This window comes from Schistocerca americana, unplaced genomic scaffold (genome assembly GCF_021461395.2).
Source record: "Schistocerca americana isolate TAMUIC-IGC-003095 unplaced genomic scaffold, iqSchAmer2.1 HiC_scaffold_305, whole genome shotgun sequence".
Lineage (NCBI taxonomy): Eukaryota > Metazoa > Arthropoda > Insecta > Orthoptera > Acrididae > Schistocerca > Schistocerca americana.
The window spans coordinates 123,595-140,419 of NW_025726022.1; the positions used below are offsets into that span (position 1 = coordinate 123,595).

A 16,825-nucleotide genomic window follows, 5' to 3' on the forward strand; every position below is an offset into this window, starting at 1 on the left:
TTCTGGAGGCGCTGGGTATCGATCCCAGTACCTCTCGCATGCTAAGCGAGCGCTCTACCATCTGAGCTACGCCCCCTGCTGACGAACTGCGCTACATACAGCCATATCAATGACACAGACCCTTGCACTCCCATTATTCCGCTGACAAACACTACTCTCAATGTGTCCGTGAGGGTGTCTTTCAGGTTTCCTGCATTCTGTATCGAATCGTAGTTGGCCAAAATCAAAGTGGCACGCACGACGTCGAAAATAGCGTTCGGCCAACGCTCTGAGGTAGACGAACGTGTTGTCCACTCTCTAGACTTCATTGAGGTTAGGCCGTTATACCTAAGGCAGATTTGCACTCGATGACACCTCGACAACAGCCGGTCCTCACATTTACGTCTTGCTCTCCTTACGTCAGTATACGAGTCTGTGACGCTGGCTTTGCAACATCTTGCGTGCCTTTAGGCTCGCCGCGACCAACACTTACCACAAAACATGGAGGCGCCGGGGCTTGAACCCGGGACCTTTCACATGCAAAGCGAACGCTCTACCAACTGAGCTACGCCCCCAAGCACAACCAAGCTGCGCTGTTCTCCGTTCTTTGCTACTCTTATGTGCACGGACACGATGGTTGGTTGGTTTGCAGGGGTGAAGGGACCAGAGTACAAAGGCGCGGACACGTTCACATACGCAAGAGTTCCAAGTAGTTTCGATGCTCTGGTATTACGACTGCAAATTCCGTCCGTCTTTAACGTCTTAAATTGAAGGGACAGTCACAAGTTGCTCCGTTTTCACTCCATGTCGACAATCACACAGCACCTGAGGTAACAAGCACATCTGAAGACCCATTGTGCACTCGACTGTTCATGCCAACTCACTGCCTCGCACTTTACTACTGTGTACCACTCTTGTCGTCCAACTGCAAAAGACTGGGCCACAACAACTTTCCGCGTCTCCATTGCACTGCGCAAACTACGAAACGCTCCCCAAACATGGCACTCACCCACGCAGACGACTTTTCCGACTTTACACGACGCTCACGCTAGTGACAGCCTTATTTAGAGCTTGACGTCGCACACAAGCGAATGAGCACATTTCGCCTACGACTTAGGCCGCCCTCCTAGTGTGGCTGTTCGGTGTCTGCAGGCAGCGAGGGGCTGCAAGCTTCCTGTGTTCGCGCCTATGTCACCTCTGCTTGCTTGTCAGAGACAGAGTATCGCAAAACATACAACTCACTCCATGAATTGATTGCTACGGCATCTGTCATCAGCAGTCACAACTAGCAACACCAGTAGCAGCCGACTGCACGTAAAGAATTGGAATGTGCAGTGGGATTTTTGTGAATTCGGCGCAAGGCTGATCTTTGCGACATAGGTTTGAGAATCTTATGGGAACACTTGTACTGTTTCTAAATTAAGTGTAGTGGTGGGAGGAGGGTGCTTCGTGCGCATTACAGCACGCTTGCCAATTGTGGCTGCTAATCGTTGGCTCGTATCTGCCTTGACACATTTTCTGGCTGTGAATTATTCCACTTGCATGGCAGTGTGCGCATGTTGGTGTGTTAAAAATTCTGGAGGCGCTGGGTATCGATCCCAGTACCTCTCGCATGCTAAGCGAGCGCTCTACCATCTGAGCTACGCCCCCTGCTGACGAACTGCGCTACATACAGCCATATCAATGACACAGACCCTTGCACTCCCATTATTCCGCTGACAAACACTACTCTCAATGTGTCCGTGAGGGTGTCTTTCAGGTTTCCTGCATTCTGTATCGAATCGTAGTTGGCCAAAATCAAAGTGGCACGCACGACGTCGAAAATAGCGTTCGGCCAACGCTCTGGGGTAGACGAACGTGTTGTCCACTCTCTAGACTTCATTGAGGTTAGGCCGTTATACCTAAGGCAGATTTGCACTCGATGACACCTCGACAACAGCCGGTCCTCACATTTACGTCTTGCTCTCCTTACGTCAGTATACGAGTCTGTGACGCTGGCTTTGCAACATCTTGCGTGCCTTTAGGCTCGCCGCGACCAACACTTACCACAAAACATGGAGGCGCCGGGGCTTGAACCCGGGACCTTTCACATGCAAAGCGAACGCTCTACCAACTGAGCTACGCCCCCAAGCACAACCAAGCTGCGCTGTTCTCCGTTCTTTGCTACTCTTATGTGCACGGACACGATGGTTGGTTGGTTTGCAGGGGTGAAGGGACCAGAGTACAAAGGCGCGGACACGTTCACATACGCAAGAGTTCCAAGTAGTTTCGATGCTCTGGTATTACGACTGCAAATTCCGTCCGTCTTTAACGTCTTAAATTGAAGGGACAGTCACAAGTTGCTCCGTTTTCACTCCATGTCGACAATCACACAGCACCTGAGGTAACAAGCACATCTGAAGACCCATTGTGCACTCGACTGTTCATGCCAACTCACTGCCTCGCACTTTACTACTGTGTACCACTCTTGTCGTCCAACTGCAAAAGACTGGGCCACAACAACTTTCCGCGTCTCCATTGCACTGCGCAAACTACGAAACGCTCCCCAAACATGGCACTCACCCACGCAGACGACTTTTCCGACTTTACACGACGCTCACGCAACGCTCACGCTAGTGACAGCCTTATTTAGAGCTTGACGTCGCACACAAGCGAATGAGCACATTTCGCCTACGACTTAGGCCGCCCTCCTAGTGTGGCTGTTCGGTGTCTGCAGGCAGCGAGGGGCTGCAAGCTTCCTGTGTTCGCGCCTATGTCACCTCTGCTTGCTTGTCAGAGACAGAGTATCGCAAAACATACAACTCACTCCATGAATTGATTGCTACGGCATCTGTCATCAGCAGTCACAACTAGCAACACCAGTAGCAGCCGACTGCACGTAAAGAATTGGAATGTGCAGTGGGATTTTTGTGAATTCGGCGCAAGGCTGATCTTTGCGACATAGGTTTGAGAATCTTATGGGAACACTTGTACTGTTTCTAAATTAAGTGTAGTGGTGGGAGGAGGGTGCTTCGTGCGCATTACAGCACGCTTGCCAATTGTGGCTGCTAATCGTTGGCTCGTATCTGCCTTGACACATTTTCTGGCTGTGAATTATTCCACTTGCATGGCAGTGTGCGCATGTTGGTGTGTTAAAAATTCTGGAGGCGCTGGGTATCGATCCCAGTACCTCTCGCATGCTAAGCGAGCGCTCTACCATCTGAGCTACGCCCCCTGCTGACGAACTGCGCTACATACAGCCATATCAATGACACAGACCCTTGCACTCCCATTATTCCGCTGACAAACACTACTCTCAATGTGTCCGTGAGGGTGTCTTTCAGGTTTCCTGCATTCTGTATCGAATCGTAGTTGGCCAAAATCAAAGTGGCACGCACGACGTCGAAAATAGCGTTCGGCCAACGCTCTGGGGTAGACGAACGTGTTGTCCACTCTCTAGACTTCATTGAGGTTAGGCCGTTATACCTAAGGCAGATTTGCACTCGATGACACCTCGACAACAGCCGGTCCTCACATTTACCTCTTGCTCTCCTTACGTCAGTATACGAGTCTGTGACGCTGGCTTTGCAACATCTTGCGTGCCTTTAGGCTCGCCGCGACCAACACTTACCACAAAACATGGAGGCGCCGGGGCTTGAACCCGGGACCTTTCACATGCAAAGCGAACGCTCTACCAACTGAGCTACGCCCCCAAGCACAACCAAGCTGCGCTGTTCTCCGTTCTTTGCTACTCTTATGTGCACGGACACGATGGTTGGTTGGTTTGCAGGGGTGAAGGGACCAGAGTACAAAGGCGCGGACACGTTCACATACGCAAGAGTTCCAAGTAGTTTCGATGCTCTGGTATTACGACTGCAAATTCCGTCCGTTTTTAACGTCTTAAATTGAAGGGACAGTCACAAGTTGCTCCGTTTTCACTCCATGTCGACAATCACACAGCACCTGAGGTAACAAGCACATCTGAAGACCCATTGTGCACTCGACTGTTCATGCCAACTCACTGCCTCGCACTTTACTACTGTGTACCACTCTTGTCGTCCAACTGCAAAAGACTGGGCCACAACAACTTTCCGCGTCTCCATTGCACTGCGCAAACTACGAAACGCTCCCCAAACATGGCACTCACCCACGCAGACGACTTTTCCGACTTTACACGACGCTCACGCTAGTGACAGCCTTATTTAGAGCTTGACGTCGCACACAAGCGAATGAGCACATTTCGCCTACGACTTAGGCCGCCCTCCTAGTGTGGCTGTTCGGTGTCTGCAGGCAGCGAGGGGCTGCAAGCTTCCTGTGTTCGCGCCTATGTCACCTCTGCTTGCTTGTCAGAGACAGAGTATCGCAAAACATACAACTCACTCCATGAATTGATTGCTACGGCATCTGTCATCAGCAGTCACAACTAGCAACACCAGTAGCAGCCGACTGCACGTAAAGAATTGGAATGTGCAGTGGGATTTTTGTGAATTCGGCGCAAGGCTGATCTTTGCGACATAGGTTTGAGAATCTTATGGGAACACTTGTACTGTTTCTAAATTAAGTGTAGTGGTGGGAGGAGGGTGCTTCGTGCGCATTACAGCACGCTTGCCAATTGTGGTTGCTAATCGTTGGCTCGTATCTGCCTTGACACATTTTCTGGCTGTGAATTATTCCACTTGCATGGCAGTGTGCGCATGTTGGTGTGTTAAAAATTCTGGAGGTGCTGGGTATCGATCCCAGTACCTCTCGCATGCTAAGCGAGCGCTCTACCATCTGAGCTACGCCCCCTGCTGACGAACTGCGCTACATACAGCCATATCAATGACACAGACCCTTGCACTCCCATTATTCCGCTGACAAACACTACTCTCAATGTGTCCGTGAGGGTGTCTTTCAGGTTTCCTGCATTCTGTATCGAATCGTAGTTGGCCAAAATCAAAGTGGCACGCACGACGTCGAAAATAGCGTTCGGCCAACGCTCTGGGGTAGACGAACGTGTTGTCCACTCTCTAGACTTCATTGAGGTTAGGCCGTTATACCTAAGGCAGATTTGCACTCGATGACACCTCGACAACAGCCGGTCCTCACATTTACGTCTTGCTCTCCTTACGTCAGTATACGAGTCTGTGACGCTGGCTTTGCAACATCTTGCGTGCCTTTAGGCTCGCCGCGACCAACACTTACCACAAAACATGGAGGCGCCGGGGCTTGAACCCGGGACCTTTCACATGCAAAGCGAACGCTCTACCAACTGAGCTACGCCCCCAAGCACAACCAAGCTGCGCTGTTCTCCGTTCTTTGCTACTCTTATGTGCACGGACACGATGGTTGGTTGGTTTGCAGGGGTGAAGGGACCAGAGTACAAAGGCGCGGACACGTTCACATACGCAAGAGTTCCAAGTAGTTTCGATGCTCTGGTATTACGACTGCAAATTCCGTCCGTTTTTAACGTCTTAAATTGAAGGGACAGTCACAAGTTGCTCCGTTTTCACTCCATGTCGACAATCACACAGCACCTGAGGTAACAAGCACATCTGAAGACCCATTGTGCACTCGACTGTTCATGCCAACTCACTGCCTCGCACTTTACTACTGTGTACCACTCTTGTCGTCCAACTGCAAAAGACTGGGCCACAACAACTTTCCGCGTCTCCATTGCACTGCGCAAACTACGAAACGCTCCCCAAACATGGCACTCACCCACGCAGACGACTTTTCCGACTTTACACGACGCTCACGCTAGTGACAGCCTTATTTAGAGCTTGACGTCGCACACAAGCGAATGAGCACATTTCGCCTACGACTTAGGCCGCCCTCCTAGTGTGGCTGTTCGGTGTCTGCAGGCAGCGAGGGGCTGCAAGCTTCCTGTGTTCGCGCCTATGTCACCTCTGCTTGCTTGTCAGAGACAGAGTATCGCAAAACATACAACTCACTCCATGAATTGATTGCTACGGCATCTGTCATCAGCAGTCACAACTAGCAACACCAGTAGCAGCCGACTGCACGTCAAGAATTGGAATGTGCAGTGGGATTTTTGTGAATTCGGCGCAAGGCTGATCTTTGCGACATAGGTTTGAGAATCTTATGGGAACACTTGTACTGTTTCTAAATTAAGTGTAGTGGTGGGAGGAGGGTGCTTCGTGCGCATTACAGCACGCTTGCCAATTGTGGCTGCTAATCGTTGGCTCGTATCTGCCTTGACACATTTTCTGGCTGTGAATTATTCCACTTGCATGGCAGTGTGCGCATGTTGGTGTGTTAAAAATTCTGGAGGCGCTGGGTATCGATTCCAGTACCTCTCGCATGCTAAGCGAGCGCTCTACCATCTGAGCTACGCCCCCTGCTGACGAACTGCGCTACATACAGCCATATCAATGACACAGACCCTTGCACTCCCATTATTCCGCTGACAAACACTACTCTCAATGTGTCCGTGAGGGTGTCTTTCAGGTTTCCTGCATTCTGTATCGAATCGTAGTTGGCCAAAATCAAAGTGGCACGCACGACGTCGAAAATAGCGTTCGGCCAACGCTCTGGGGTAGACGAACGTGTTGTCCACTCTCTAGACTTCATTGAGGTTAGGCCGTTATACCTAAGGCAGATTTGCACTCGATGACACCTCGACAACAGCCGGTCCTCACATTTACGTCTTGCTCTCCTTACGTCAGTATACGAGTCTGTGACGCTGGCTTTGCAACATCTTGCGTGCCTTTAGGCTCGCCGCGACCAACACTTACCACAAAACATGGAGGCGCCGGGGCTTGAACCCGGGACCTTTCACATGCAAAGCGAACGCTCTACCAACTGAGCTACGCCCCCAAGCACAACCAAGCTGCGCTGTTCTCCGTTCTTTGCTACTCTTATGTGCACGGACACGATGGTTGGTTGGTTTGCAGGGGTGAAGGGACCAGAGTACAAAGGCGCGGACACGTTCACATACGCAAGAGTTCCAAGTAGTTTCGATGCTCTGGTATTACGACTGCAAATTCCGTCCGTTTTTAACGTCTTAAATTGAAGGGACAGTCACAAGTTGCTCCGTTTTCACTCCATGTCGACAATCACACAGCACCTGAGGTAACAAGCACATCTGAAGACCCATTGTGCACTCGACTGTTCATGCCAACTCACTGCCTCGCACTTTACTACTGTGTACCACTCTTGTCGTCCAACTGCAAAAGACTGGGCCACAACAACTTTCCGCGTCTCCATTGCACTGCGCAAACTACGAAACGCTCCCCAAACATGGCACTCACCCACGCAGACGACTTTTCCGACTTTACACGACGCTCACGCAACGCTCACGCTAGTGACAGCCTTATTTAGAGCTTGACGTCGCACACAAGCGAATGAGCACATTTCGCCTACGACTTAGGCCGCCCTCCTAGTGTGGCTGTTCGGTGTCTGCAGGCAGCGAGGGGCTGCAAGCTTCCTGTGTTCGCGCCTATGTCACCTCTGCTTGCTTGTCAGAGACAGAGTATCGCAAAACATACAACTCACTCCATGAATTGATTGCTACGGCATCTGTCATCAGCAGTCACAACTAGCAACACCAGTAGCAGCCGACTGCACGTAAAGAATTGGAATGTGCAGTGGGATTTTTGTGAATTCGGCGCAAGGCTGATCTTTGCGACATAGGTTTGAGAATCTTATGGGAACACTTGTACTGTTTCTAAATTAAGTGTAGTGGTGGGAGGAGGGTGCTTCGTGCGCATTACAGCACGCTTGCCAATTGTGGCTGCTAATCGTTGGCTCGTATCTGCCTTGACACATTTTCTGGCTGTGAATTATTCCACTTGCATGGCAGTGTGCGCATGTTGGTGTGTTAAAAATTCTGGAGGCGCTGGGTATCGATCCCAGTACCTCTCGCATGCTAAGCGAGCGCTCTACCATCTGAGCTACGCCCCCTGCTGACGAACTGCGCTACATACAGCCATATCAATGACACAGACCCTTGCACTCCCATTATTCCGCTGACAAACACTACTCTCAATGTGTCCGTGAGGGTGTCTTTCAGGTTTCCTGCATTCTGTATCGAATCGTAGTTGGCCAAAATCAAAGTGGCACGCACGACGTCGAAAATAGCGTTCGGCCAACGCTCTGGGGTAGACGAACGTGTTGTCCACTCTCTAGACTTCATTGAGGTTAGGCCGTTATACCTAAGGCAGATTTGCACTCGATGACACCTCGACAACAGCCGGTCCTCACATTTACGTCTTGCTCTCCTTACGTCAGTATACGAGTCTGTGACGCTGGCTTTGCAACATCTTGCGTGCCTTTAGGCTCGCCGCGACCAACACTTACCACAAAACATGGAGGCGCCGGGGCTTGAACCCGGGACCTTTCACATGCAAAGCGAACGCTCTACCAACTGAGCTACGCCCCCAAGCACAACCAAGCTGCGCTGTTCTCCGTTCTTTGCTACTCTTATGTGCACGGACACGATGGTTGGTTGGTTTGCAGGGGTGAAGGGACCAGAGTACAAAGGCGCGGACACGTTCACATACGCAAGAGTTCCAAGTAGTTTCGATGCTCTGGTATTACGACTGCAAATTCCGTCCGTTTTTAACGTCTTAAATTGAAGGGACAGTCACAAGTTGCTCCGTTTTCACTCCATGTCGACAATCACACAGCACCTGAGGTAACAAGCACATCTGAAGACCCATTGTGCACTCGACTGTTCATGCCAACTCACTGCCTCGCACTTTACTACTGTGTACCACTCTTGTCGTCCAACTGCAAAAGACTGGGCCACAACAACTTTCCGCGTCTCCATTGCACTGCGCAAACTACGAAACGCTCCCCAAACATGGCACTCACCCACGCAGACGACTTTTCCGACTTTACACGACGCTCACGCTAGTGACAGCCTTATTTAGAGCTTGACGTCGCACACAAGCGAATGAGCACATTTCGCCTACGACTTAGGCCGCCCTCCTAGTGTGGCTGTTCGGTGTCTGCAGGCAGCGAGGGGCTGCAAGCTTCCTGTGTTCGCGCCTATGTCACCTCTGCTTGCTTGTCAGAGACAGAGTATCGCAAAACATACAACTCACTCCATGAATTGATTGCTACGGCATCTGTCATCAGCAGTCACAACTAGCAACACCAGTAGCAGCCGACTGCACGTCAAGAATTGGAATGTGCAGTGGGATTTTTGTGAATTCGGCGCAAGGCTGATCTTTGCGACATAGGTTTGAGAATCTTATGGGAACACTTGTACTGTTTCTAAATTAAGTGTAGTGGTGGGAGGAGGGTGCTTCGTGCGCATTACAGCACGCTTGCCAATTGTGGCTGCTAATCGTTGGCTCGTATCTGCCTTGACACATTTTCTGGCTGTGAATTATTCCACTTGCATGGCAGTGTGCGCATGTTGGTGTGTTAAAAATTCTGGAGGCGCTGGGTATCGATTCCAGTACCTCTCGCATGCTAAGCGAGCGCTCTACCATCTGAGCTACGCCCCCTGCTGACGAACTGCGCTACATACAGCCATATCAATGACACAGACCCTTGCACTCCCATTATTCCGCTGACAAACACTACTCTCAATGTGTCCGTGAGGGTGTCTTTCAGGTTTCCTGCATTCTGTATCGAATCGTAGTTGGCCAAAATCAAAGTGGCACGCACGACGTCGAAAATAGCGTTCGGCCAACGCTCTGGGGTAGACGAACGTGTTGTCCACTCTCTAGACTTCATTGAGGTTAGGCCGTTATACCTAAGGCAGATTTGCACTCGATGACACCTCGACAACAGCCGGTCCTCACATTTACGTCTTGCTCTCCTTACGTCAGTATACGAGTCTGTGACGCTGGCTTTGCAACATCTTGCGTGCCTTTAGGCTCGCCGCGACCAACACTTACCACAAAACATGGAGGCGCCGGGGCTTGAACCCGGGACCTTTCACATGCAAAGCGAACGCTCTACCAACTGAGCTACGCCCCCAAGCACAACCAAGCTGCGCTGTTCTCCGTTCTTTGCTACTCTTATGTGCACGGACACGATGGTTGGTTGGTTTGCAGGGGTGAAGGGACCAGAGTACAAAGGCGCGGACACGTTCACATACGCAAGAGTTCCAAGTAGTTTCGATGCTCTGGTATTACGACTGCAAATTCCGTCCGTTTTTAACGTCTTAAATTGAAGGGACAGTCACAAGTTGCTCCGTTTTCACTCCATGTCGACAATCACACAGCACCTGAGGTAACAAGCACATCTGAAGACCCATTGTGCACTCGACTGTTCATGCCAACTCACTGCCTCGCACTTTACTACTGTGTACCACTCTTGTCGTCCAACTGCAAAAGACTGGGCCACAACAACTTTCCGCGTCTCCATTGCACTGCGCAAACTACGAAACGCTCCCCAAACATGGCACTCACCCACGCAGACGACTTTTCCGACTTTACACGACGCTCACGCAACGCTCACGCTAGTGACAGCCTTATTTAGAGCTTGACGTCGCACACAAGCGAATGAGCACATTTCGCCTACGACTTAGGCCGCCCTCCTAGTGTGGCTGTTCGGTGTCTGCAGGCAGCGAGGGGCTGCAAGCTTCCTGTGTTCGCGCCTATGTCACCTCTGCTTGCTTGTCAGAGACAGAGTATCGCAAAACATACAACTCACTCCATGAATTGATTGCTACGGCATCTGTCATCAGCAGTCACAACTAGCAACACCAGTAGCAGCCGACTGCACGTCAAGAATTGGAATGTGCAGTGGGATTTTTGTGAATTCGGCGCAAGGCTGATCTTTGCGACATAGGTTTGAGAATCTTATGGGAACACTTGTACTGTTTCTAAATTAAGTGTAGTGGTGGGAGGAGGGTGCTTCGTGCGCATTACAGCACGCTTGCCAATTGTGGCTGCTAATCGTTGGCTCGTATCTGCCTTGACACATTTTCTGGCTGTGAATTATTCCACTTGCATGGCAGTGTGCGCATGTTGGTGTGTTAAAAATTCTGGAGGCGCTGGGTATCGATCCCAGTACCTCTCGCATGCTAAGCGAGCGCTCTACCATCTGAGCTACGCCCCCTGCTGACGAACTGCGCTACATACAGCCATATCAATGACACAGACCCTTGCACTCCCATTATTCCGCTGACAAACACTACTCTCAATGTGTCCGTGAGGGTGTCTTTCAGGTTTCCTGCATTCTGTATCGAATCGTAGTTGGCCAAAATCAAAGTGGCACGCACGACGTCGAAAATAGCGTTCGGCCAACGCTCTGGGGTAGACGAACGTGTTGTCCACTCTCTAGACTTCATTGAGGTTAGGCCGTTATACCTAAGGCAGATTTGCACTCGATGACACCTCGACAACAGCCGGTCCTCACATTTACGTCTTGCTCTCCTTACGTCAGTATACGAGTCTGTGACGCTGGCTTTGCAACATCTTGCGTGCCTTTAGGCTCGCCGCGACCAACACTTACCACAAAACATGGAGGCGCCGGGGCTTGAACCCGGGACCTTTCACATGCAAAGCGAACGCTCTACCAACTGAGCTACGCCCCCAAGCACAACCAAGCTGCGCTGTTCTCCGTTCTTTGCTACTCTTATGTGCACGGACACGATGGTTGGTTGGTTTGCAGGGGTGAAGGGACCAGAGTACAAAGGCGCGGACACGTTCACATACGCAAGAGTTCCAAGTAGTTTCGATGCTCTGGTATTACGACTGCAAATTCCGTCCGTTTTTAACGTCTTAAATTGAAGGGACAGTCACAAGTTGCTCCGTTTTCACTCCATGTCGACAATCACACAGCACCTGAGGTAACAAGCACATCTGAAGACCCATTGTGCACTCGACTGTTCATGCCAACTCACTGCCTCGCACTTTACTACTGTGTACCACTCTTGTCGTCCAACTGCAAAAGACTGGGCCACAACAACTTTCCGCGTCTCCATTGCACTGCGCAAACTACGAAACGCTCCCCAAACATGGCACTCACCCACGCAGACGACTTTTCCGACTTTACACGACGCTCACGCTAGTGACAGCCTTATTTAGAGCTTGACGTCGCACACAAGCGAATGAGCACATTTCGCCTACGACTTAGGCCGCCCTCCTAGTGTGGCTGTTCGGTGTCTGCAGGCAGCGAGGGGCTGCAAGCTTCCTGTGTTCGCGCCTATGTCACCTCTGCTTGCTTGTCAGAGACAGAGTATCGCAAAACATACAACTCACTCCATGAATTGATTGCTACGGCATCTGTCATCAGCAGTCACAACTAGCAACACCAGTAGCAGCCGACTGCACGTCAAGAATTGGAATGTGCAGTGGGATTTTTGTGAATTCGGCGCAAGGCTGATCTTTGCGACATAGGTTTGAGAATCTTATGGGAACACTTGTACTGTTTCTAAATTAAGTGTAGTGGTGGGAGGAGGGTGCTTCGTGCGCATTACAGCACGCTTGCCAATTGTGGCTGCTAATCGTTGGCTCGTATCTGCCTTGACACATTTTCTGGCTGTGAATTATTCCACTTGCATGGCAGTGTGCGCATGTTGGTGTGTTAAAAATTCTGGAGGCGCTGGGTATCGATCCCAGTACCTCTCGCATGCTAAGCGAGCGCTCTACCATCTGAGCTACGCCCCCTGCTGACGAACTGCGCTACATACAGCCATATCAATGACACAGACCCTTGCACTCCCATTATTCCGCTGACAAACACTACTCTCAATGTGTCCGTGAGGGTGTCTTTCAGGTTTCCTGCATTCTGTATCGAATCGTAGTTGGCCAAAATCAAAGTGGCACGCACGACGTCGAAAATAGCGTTCGGCCAACGCTCTGGGGTAGACGAACGTGTTGTCCACTCTCTAGACTTCATTGAGGTTAGGCCGTTATACCTAAGGCAGATTTGCACTCGATGACACCTCGACAACAGCCGGTCCTCACATTTACGTCTTGCTCTCCTTACGTCAGTATACGAGTCTGTGACGCTGGCTTTGCAACATCTTGCGTGCCTTTAGGCTCGCCGCGACCAACACTTACCACAAAACATGGAGGCGCCGGGGCTTGAACCCGGGACCTTTCACATGCAAAGCGAACGCTCTACCAACTGAGCTACGCCCCCAAGCGCAACCAAGCTGCGCTGTTCTCCGTTCTTTGCTACTCTTATGTGCACGGACACGATGGTTGGTTGGTTTGCAGGGGTGAAGGGACCAGAGTACAAAGGCGCGGACACGTTCACATACGCAAGAGTTCCAAGTAGTTTCGATGCTCTGGTATTACGACTGCAAATTCCGTCCGTTTTTAACGTCTTAAATTGAAGGGACAGTCACAAGTTGCTCCGTTTTCACTCCATGTCGACAATCACACAGCACCTGAGGTAACAAGCACATCTGAAGACCCATTGTGCACTCGACTGTTCATGCCAACTCACTGCCTCGCACTTTACTACTGTGTACCACTCTTGTCGTCCAACTGCAAAAGACTGGGCCACAACAACTTTCCGCGTCTCCATTGCACTGCGCAAACTACGAAACGCTCCCCAAACATGGCACTCACCCACGCAGACGACTTTTCCGACTTTACACGACGCTCACGCAACGCTCACGCTAGTGACAGCCTTATTTAGAGCTTGACGTCGCACACAAGCGAATGAGCACATTTCGCCTACGACTTAGGCCGCCCTCCTAGTGTGGCTGTTCGGTGTCTGCAGGCAGCGAGGGGCTGCAAGCTTCCTGTGTTCGCGCCTATGTCACCTCTGCTTGCTTGTCAGAGACAGAGTATCGCAAAACATACAACTCACTCCATGAATTGATTGCTACGGCATCTGTCATCAGCAGTCACAACTAGCAACACCAGTAGCAGCCGACTGCACGTCAAGAATTGGAATGTGCAGTGGGATTTTTGTGAATTCGGCGCAAGGCTGATCTTTGCGACATAGGTTTGAGAATCTTATGGGAACACTTGTACTGTTTCTAAATTAAGTGTAGTGGTGGGAGGAGGGTGCTTCGTGCGCATTACAGCACGCTTGCCAATTGTGGCTGCTAATCGTTGGCTCGTATCTGCCTTGACACATTTTCTGGCTGTGAATTATTCCACTTGCATGGCAGTGTGCGCATGTTGGTGTGTTAAAAATTCTGGAGGCGCTGGGTATCGATCCCAGTACCTCTCGCATGCTAAGCGAGCGCTCTACCATCTGAGCTACGCCCCCTGCTGACGAACTGCGCTACATACAGCCATATCAATGACACAGACCCTTGCACTCCCATTATTCCGCTGACAAACACTACTCTCAATGTGTCCGTGAGGGTGTCTTTCAGGTTTCCTGCATTCTGTATCGAATCGTAGTTGGCCAAAATCAAAGTGGCACGCACGACGTCGAAAATAGCGTTCGGCCAACGCTCTGAGGTAGACGAACGTGTTGTCCACTCTCTAGACTTCATTGAGGTTAGGCCGTTATACCTAAGGCAGATTTGCACTCGATGACACCTCGACAACAGCCGGTCCTCACATTTACGTCTTGCTCTCCTTACGTCAGTACACGAGTCTGTGACGCTGGCTTTGCAACATCTTGCGTGCCTTTAGGCTCGCCGCGACCAACACTTACCACGCACTGACCACAAAACATGGAGGCGCCGGGGCTTGAACCCGGGACCTTTCACATGCAAAGCGAACGCTCTACCAACTGAGCTACGCCCCCAAGCACAAGCAAGCTGCGCTGATCTCCGTTCTTTGCTACTCTTATGTGCACGGACGCGATGGTTGGTTGGTTTGCAGGGGTGAAGGGACCAGAGTACAAAGGCGCGGACACGTTCACATACGCAAGAGTTCCAAGTAGTTTCGATGCTCTGGTATTACGACTGCAAATTCCGTCCGTTTTTAACGTCTTAAATTGAAGGGACAGTCACAAGTTGCTCCGTTTTCACTCCATGTCGACAATCACACAGCACCTGAGGTAACAAGCACATCTGAAGACCCATTGTGCACTCGACTGTTCATGCCAACTCACTGCCTCGCACTTTACTACTGTGTACCACTCTTGTCGTCCAACTGCAAAAGACTGGGCCACAACAACTTTCCGCGTCTCCATTGCACTGCGCAAACTACGAAACGCTCCCCAAACATGGCACTCACCCACGCAGACGACTTTTCCGACTTTACACGACGCTCACGCTAGTGACAGCCTTATTTAGAGCTTGACGTCGCACACAAGCGAATGAGCACATTTCGCCTACGACTTAGGCCGCCCTCCTAGTGTGGCTGTTCGGTGTCTGCAGGCAGCGAGGGGCTGCAAGCTTCCTGTGTTCGCGCCTATGTCACCTCTGCTTGCTTGTCAGAGACAGAGTATCGCAAAACATACAACTCACTCCATGAATTGATTGCTACGGCATCTGTCATCAGCAGTCACAACTAGCAACACCAGTAGCAGCCGACTGCACGTCAAGAATTGGAATGTGCAGTGGGATTTTTGTGAATTCGGCGCAAGGCTGATCTTTGCGACATAGGTTTGAGAATCTTATGGGAACACTTGTACTGTTTCTAAATTAAGTGTAGTGGTGGGAGGAGGGTGCTTCGTGCGCATTACAGCACGCTTGCCAATTGTGGCTGCTAATCGTTGGCTCGTATCTGCCTTGACACATTTTCTGGCTGTGAATTATTCCACTTGCATGGCAGTGTGCGCATGTTGGTGTGTTAAAAATTCTGGAGGCGCTGGGTATCGATCCCAGTACCTCTCGCATGCTAAGCGAGCGCTCTACCATCTGAGCTACGCCCCCTGCTGACGAACTGCGCTACATACAGCCATATCAATGACACAGACCCTTGCACTCCCATTATTCCGCTGACAAACACTACTCTCAATGTGTCCGTGAGGGTGTCTTTCAGGTTTCCTGCATTCTGTATCGAATCGTAGTTGGCCAAAATCAAAGTGGCACGCACGACGTCGAAAATAGCGTTCGGCCAACGCTCTGGGGTAGACGAACGTGTTGTCCACTCTCTAGACTTCATTGAGGTTAGGCCGTTATACCTAAGGCAGATTTGCACTCGATGACACCTCGACAACAGCCGGTCCTCACATTTACGTCTTGCTCTCCTTACGTCAGTATACGAGTCTGTGACGCTGGCTTTGCAACATCTTGCGTGCCTTTAGGCTCGCCGCGACCAACACTTACCACAAAACATGGAGGCGCCGGGGCTTGAACCCGGGACCTTTCACATGCAAAGCGAACGCTCTACCAACTGAGCTACGCCCCCAAGCACAACCAAGCTGCGCTGTTCTCCGTTCTTTGCTACTCTTATGTGCACGGACACGATGGTTGGTTGGTTTGCAGGGGTGAAGGGACCAGAGTACAAAGGCGCGGACACGTTCACATACGCAAGAGTTCCAAGTAGTTTCGATGCTCTGGTATTACGACTGCAAATTCCGTCCGTTTTTAACGTCTTAAATTGAAGGGACAGTCACAAGTTGCTCCGTTTTCACTCCATGTCGACAATCACACAGCACCTGAGGTAACAAGCACATCTGAAGACCCATTGTGCACTCGACTGTTCATGCCAACTCACTGCCTCGCACTTTACTACTGTGTACCACTCTTGTCGTCCAACTGCAAAAGACTGGGCCACAACAACTTTCCGCGTCTCCATTGCACTGCGCAAACTACGAAACGCTCCCCAAACATGGCACTCACCCACGCAGACGACTTTTCCGACTTTACACGACGCTCACGCTAGTGACAGCCTTATTTAGAGCTTGACGTCGCACACAAGCGAATGAGCACATTTCGCCTACGACTTAGGCCGCCCTCCTAGTGTGGCTGTTCGGTGTCTGCAGGCAGCGAGGGGCTGCAAGCTTCCTGTGTTCGCGCCTATGTCACCTCTGCTTGCTTGTCAGAGACAGAGTATCGCAAAACATACAACTCACTCCATGAATTGATTGCTAC

General features: G+C 50.9%; 22 non-coding genes across 22 annotated transcripts; all 22 read right to left on the reverse strand.

Moving 5' to 3' along the window:
* Positions 1-3: 3 nt before the first annotated feature.
* Positions 4-76, reverse strand: Trnaa-agc. Its single transcript has one exon. It is a non-coding gene; the product is annotated as a tRNA-Ala (tRNA).
* Positions 77-481: 405 nt separating this feature from the next.
* On the reverse strand, positions 482-554 carry Trnaa-ugc. Its single transcript has one exon. It is a non-coding gene; the product is annotated as a tRNA-Ala (tRNA).
* Positions 555-1,556: 1,002 nt separating this feature from the next.
* Positions 1,557-1,629, reverse strand: Trnaa-agc. Its single transcript has one exon. It is a non-coding gene; the product is annotated as a tRNA-Ala (tRNA).
* A 405-nt stretch (positions 1,630-2,034) lies between these two features.
* Positions 2,035-2,107, reverse strand: Trnaa-ugc. Its single transcript has one exon. It is a non-coding gene; the product is annotated as a tRNA-Ala (tRNA).
* A 1,013-nt stretch (positions 2,108-3,120) lies between these two features.
* On the reverse strand, positions 3,121-3,193 carry Trnaa-agc. The gene has a single exon. It is a non-coding gene; the product is annotated as a tRNA-Ala (tRNA).
* Positions 3,194-3,598: 405 nt separating this feature from the next.
* On the reverse strand, positions 3,599-3,671 carry Trnaa-ugc. Its single transcript has one exon. It is a non-coding gene; the product is annotated as a tRNA-Ala (tRNA).
* Positions 3,672-4,673: 1,002 nt separating this feature from the next.
* Trnaa-agc lies at positions 4,674-4,746 on the reverse strand. Its single transcript has one exon. It is a non-coding gene; the product is annotated as a tRNA-Ala (tRNA).
* Positions 4,747-5,151: 405 nt separating this feature from the next.
* On the reverse strand, positions 5,152-5,224 carry Trnaa-ugc. The gene has a single exon. It is a non-coding gene; the product is annotated as a tRNA-Ala (tRNA).
* Positions 5,225-6,226: 1,002 nt separating this feature from the next.
* Trnaa-agc lies at positions 6,227-6,299 on the reverse strand. Its single transcript has one exon. It is a non-coding gene; the product is annotated as a tRNA-Ala (tRNA).
* Positions 6,300-6,704: 405 nt separating this feature from the next.
* Trnaa-ugc lies at positions 6,705-6,777 on the reverse strand. The gene has a single exon. It is a non-coding gene; the product is annotated as a tRNA-Ala (tRNA).
* A 1,013-nt stretch (positions 6,778-7,790) lies between these two features.
* Trnaa-agc lies at positions 7,791-7,863 on the reverse strand. The gene has a single exon. It is a non-coding gene; the product is annotated as a tRNA-Ala (tRNA).
* A 405-nt stretch (positions 7,864-8,268) lies between these two features.
* Trnaa-ugc lies at positions 8,269-8,341 on the reverse strand. Its single transcript has one exon. It is a non-coding gene; the product is annotated as a tRNA-Ala (tRNA).
* Positions 8,342-9,343: 1,002 nt separating this feature from the next.
* On the reverse strand, positions 9,344-9,416 carry Trnaa-agc. The gene has a single exon. It is a non-coding gene; the product is annotated as a tRNA-Ala (tRNA).
* A 405-nt stretch (positions 9,417-9,821) lies between these two features.
* On the reverse strand, positions 9,822-9,894 carry Trnaa-ugc. Its single transcript has one exon. It is a non-coding gene; the product is annotated as a tRNA-Ala (tRNA).
* Positions 9,895-10,907: 1,013 nt separating this feature from the next.
* On the reverse strand, positions 10,908-10,980 carry Trnaa-agc. The gene has a single exon. It is a non-coding gene; the product is annotated as a tRNA-Ala (tRNA).
* Positions 10,981-11,385: 405 nt separating this feature from the next.
* Positions 11,386-11,458, reverse strand: Trnaa-ugc. The gene has a single exon. It is a non-coding gene; the product is annotated as a tRNA-Ala (tRNA).
* A 1,002-nt stretch (positions 11,459-12,460) lies between these two features.
* Positions 12,461-12,533, reverse strand: Trnaa-agc. The gene has a single exon. It is a non-coding gene; the product is annotated as a tRNA-Ala (tRNA).
* A 405-nt stretch (positions 12,534-12,938) lies between these two features.
* Positions 12,939-13,011, reverse strand: Trnaa-ugc. Its single transcript has one exon. It is a non-coding gene; the product is annotated as a tRNA-Ala (tRNA).
* Positions 13,012-14,024: 1,013 nt separating this feature from the next.
* Trnaa-agc lies at positions 14,025-14,097 on the reverse strand. The gene has a single exon. It is a non-coding gene; the product is annotated as a tRNA-Ala (tRNA).
* Positions 14,098-14,513: 416 nt separating this feature from the next.
* Positions 14,514-14,586, reverse strand: Trnaa-ugc. Its single transcript has one exon. It is a non-coding gene; the product is annotated as a tRNA-Ala (tRNA).
* A 1,002-nt stretch (positions 14,587-15,588) lies between these two features.
* Trnaa-agc lies at positions 15,589-15,661 on the reverse strand. Its single transcript has one exon. It is a non-coding gene; the product is annotated as a tRNA-Ala (tRNA).
* Positions 15,662-16,066: 405 nt separating this feature from the next.
* On the reverse strand, positions 16,067-16,139 carry Trnaa-ugc. The gene has a single exon. It is a non-coding gene; the product is annotated as a tRNA-Ala (tRNA).
* Between the last annotated feature and the right edge of the window lie 686 nt (positions 16,140-16,825).